Below are 4,185 nucleotides of genomic sequence, written 5' to 3' on the forward strand. Positions count from 1 at the left end.
AATCGCGTTCTCTTCTTTAGAAGCCAGGGACTCAGGCCTCTGCCTGGGTTCCTGTGAGCCCTCCTTCCCCTGCTGCTGGGCACCCAGAGCTTGGGGAGAGGGGAGGCAGTCTGGTTGGGGGGACCATGACAAGGACCAATGCCATCAGGCTGCTTGGGAAGCTCAGAGATGGGGCCCTAAGCCAGGCCCGGTGGGGAGGATGGCAGTAGGGAATATCAAGGAAGGCTTCCAGGTGGTGATGCTGACCTGAGTCTTGAGAGCAAGAAGTAGCATAAGGCCCAAAAGGGTGGATAAAGCCCAAAAGACGTTCCTGGCAGGAGCGGACAAAAACTTGGCCAATGTATCAACCTTGCTAGACAGGAAAGGTTTGGGGGAGAAGGGCTGTACAAGTCAGTGAGTGCTGGTGCCCAGCCTGCAACTCTGTAACACTTAGAGGTAGGTACTAGGTCATCTTTTTGCAGACAGAAAAACTAAAGCCTGGAGAGGTTAGGTAACTAGCCTAAGATCACACAGCCTAAAAGTCTTAGAGCTGGGATTCAAGCTCAGGCTCCAGAGCTCATGGTCTTAACCACTAAGCAACACTGCCCCCTCCCCAGCTCCTCAAGAGTGGGGCGAAGGGGAAACAGAGAAGCCCCTCTGGATCCCAGGCTCTTCTGGTTTCTACCTGCCCTCCCCTCCCCCGACCTCCCCTGAAGGATCACAGCGGGCATGGGAGGAGGAGGACCTGGGTGGACATTCCCAGCGTCGCCCAGAAGGCCCACCCGCTACAAGGCCTGGCTGTGAAGAGCTTCTGAGGAACGACCCTCCCAACACAGGGGAAGCAGAGGTGATCAATGACACAGGCTGTTGCAGGAGCCCATGAAGGTTGACACCAGGGAAAGCTTTCCAGGGGAGATGGAAACCTGAGCTCTGGCTTTGCAGGGTGGGCAGATTGTACACATGGAGGAGGGAGAGGAGCCTCCAGGTCCTTGTCCTGCTGGCAGTGGGGAGCCACAGAAGAGCCCTGGGCAGAAGCAAGTCAGAAGGAGGGAGGCAGGAGGGGGAACACTCTAAGCATCTTTGGAAAGGAGCGACATCAGCAGGCTGCTCTGGGTCCGTGAGGGGCCGTCCGGGCTGCCTTTAGGTTTTAAGATCATTCAACAGGGCCCGGACCCAGCTGCTCCCATCTCTTCCAGCCCCTTCCTTCTCGTCTCCCACCTTCCCCCTGCTCCAATGCCAGGCTTATGGGCCAGCCGCGAAGGTCCCAGGCCCCCTCTGCGGAGCCTTCAACAACAGGCTGAGCACACCCAAGAAGACAGGTGTGGGAGGGTGCGGGCCTGGCCAGCGGCATTGGCCGGGCCAGGCCTGCATGTGGGGGAGCGGGACCAGCCAATTGACCGCCCACAGTCAACAGCAGCTCCAGACTTTCCTTCCTCTCTCCTGCCTGCGGTCGTCTGTGACTGCAGACACTGGAAGGGACGATCCAAAAGGCTAAATAAACACTAAGACTGGGTCACAGGGCTCCCCCGCTCTCCGCCCACTCCCACCCCATTATCAGCCTTCTCATCCCACCCAGAAGGATCAGTAATGGGGAGGCAGGTAGAGGGGACCGGGAAGGTCCCCAGCCCTGGGTTCCAGTCAAGTGGCCGCTGGGGTTGAGTTGGTCTGGGGGAGCGTGACAGAAGAAAATTTGAGAGAAGAGGCCCTTGTGGGTTCTGCCTGCCATAGACCTAGGTCTGCTGCTTACTCGCTGTGTGTCAAGTCCCTTCCCCTCGAGAGCCTCAGTTTCCCCATCTGAAGAATGAACATATTGGACAAGAAGTCCTCTAAAGGCCCCCATCCCTCTGACTTTTGGGGGTTCTGTGTGTAGAGGCCCTAGAGCCCCATTGCTTGGGTTAGAACCCTAGCTCCTCTGCTTATCAGCTGTGGGATCTTTGGGCCTCAGTTTTCTTGATTGTCAAAGAGTATAAGAATTATACCTCATAGGATGGAATAAAATGACACATGCCAAGTGTCTGGCCCACAGTAGGTGCTCAGTAAATGTGAGGTCAAGGCTTTGGGTACAGTTCCAACTCTTGGGATTTGGTGTTTGGGAGGAAAGGTACCTAGGAGGTGTGAGGAGCAAATGTCCCCAGCCAAGTCATTGCAAGGGCAGTACCAGACCCTGAAGTTCCACAGCCCTGACACCCACTTTCCCTTTCCTTCCGCCATCCATAAACACCCCCACACCCCAAGCGAGGAACCCCCAAGCCGGGCAGGTCCCTGTGGGTGATGATGGTGCAGGGCGCAAAGCCACCACACGGGGGCAGCAGAGGCTCGGCTGCAACAGCGGGGGCCCCGGGCCTCGGGAGGGTGGGAGTGGAGTGTCAGAAAACGGGCAGAGAGGCTGGGGGGGGGGGGGGCACGACTTTGGAGTAGATGGATGCTGGAGGGGGTCACCTGTCTGCTGACCCTGAACTCAGGTCATGTACTGTATTCACTCACCCACGCAGCCACTCGTTCCTTTATTCACTTCTTTGCTTTGCTTCTTGAGTCAGCCCATCTTCCTTCCTTCTTCCCTCCCTCCCCTGCTCCCTCATTTCCCTTCCCTTCCCAGTAGTCCAGCCAGGAAGCCAACTGGACATAACACCCTGAACCACAGGAGGGCGGCCTGGCCACCTCTGCTGTGCTGGGGTCTCTGGGGCAGGGACTCACTATGCCGAGTTTCCAAAGAACGCTGGGCTTGGGACCAGTGGGGCCTCAAGGGGCTGAGTCACCCACAGGCTGGCAGTAAACCGCAGCCACACAAAACAGTATAACAGTAAACAGTTCCCTGGTGGGCGGACTGACCTGGGCCACCTCCTCACTCCAAAATAAACTCCAGGAAAACAGTGCGTTGGGGGCCCAGCAATGTCTGAGATTTGGGGAAATTCCTCACCAGCCAGGGCAGATTTTCCCGGCCCTCATCTCCCTCTTACAGAAGCTTGAGCATAGAGAGGAGGTAAGGCTGGGGTTTAACATCAGTAGATCTGAGGGCTGAATGAACTCATGCCTGTGAGGTGTGATGTCAGGAGAGAGTCTGGCTTTGTGGCCAGACCTGGGATTCTGCCTCTTACTAGCTGTGGATCTTAGACAAGAACTTAACCTCTTTTGGGCCTCAGGTTTCTCATCTGTGAAATGGGACTAACAATCCCCACCTAGACAGGGCTAGCGACCCATTACTGGGTGCTATTATTAGGAAATGTTCAGTGAAACTGTAAAGCATGGCACACATCGAGGGTGTCATTAGCGTGATTATCCCTATAGCAACCAAGGCCAAATGCCTCTGCCTGGCTCTCAGCACCCTCCACCCTCAGTCTGGCCCCACCTGCCTCCCAGCCTTGCCAGCAAAGCCTGATGACAGCAGCGGTGGGGAGGACAGGGGATGACGAGGCTGACAGCTGATCTTTGGGGGATGGGCCCCCTCCCTACCACTCCTTGGGGCGGAGAGCCCTGCTCAGTGGCTATATACCCAGCTCAGTGCCAAGTCACTGCCCAGCCCTGTGGCAGTTTCGGGGAGGGAGGGGCACCTGAAGGACAGGGAAAGTCCCGGGATGATTCCTCTATGCAGGTGCAGCTCCATTCAGCCTGCTGACCAGGGCCCTGGGTGAGCTTGGGAGGTGAGTCAGGAGTCAGGGTTCTGGGCTCTGCCTCTGTGCAATGGGGGGCAGTGATGCCTGCCCTGGCTGACTCTTTGGGCCACAGTGAGGTTCAAAGGGGGCTGAGGGAGCTATTTCCTCACCGAGGACATGTTCATTGGTTTTCAGAGAGAGGGGAAGGGAGAGAGAGAGAGAAACATTGATGTGAAAGAGAAACATGGATTGGTTGCCTCCCACAAACACCCGGACCAGGGGCCAGGGATCCAACCTGCAACCTAGGTATGTGCCCTGACCCGACTGCCACCTTTTGGTGTCAGGATGACGCTCCAACCAACTGAGCCACCCAGCCAGGGCTGAGGGTGCTTTTTCATGTGTAGGGCTTTGAACTCCATGCAGGTGACATCATGACCTGAGTGGGGACCAGGGAAGCGCAAAACTCAAAGGCTTCTGTCCTGTTTCCTTGAGCTTCAATGAAAACACTTCAGGATCTGGAGAGGCTCTTGTGCTCATTTTTAAAAGATTCCAATTCTGGTCACTAACAGGGGTGGGAGGGCAGGTGACAGGGAGTTTCACTTCAGCTCTGCATTGG

This window comes from Miniopterus schreibersii, assembly GCF_964146895.1.
Source record: "Miniopterus schreibersii genome assembly, chromosome: 12".
In the NCBI taxonomy this organism is placed as follows: domain Eukaryota; kingdom Metazoa; phylum Chordata; class Mammalia; order Chiroptera; family Miniopteridae; genus Miniopterus; species Miniopterus schreibersii.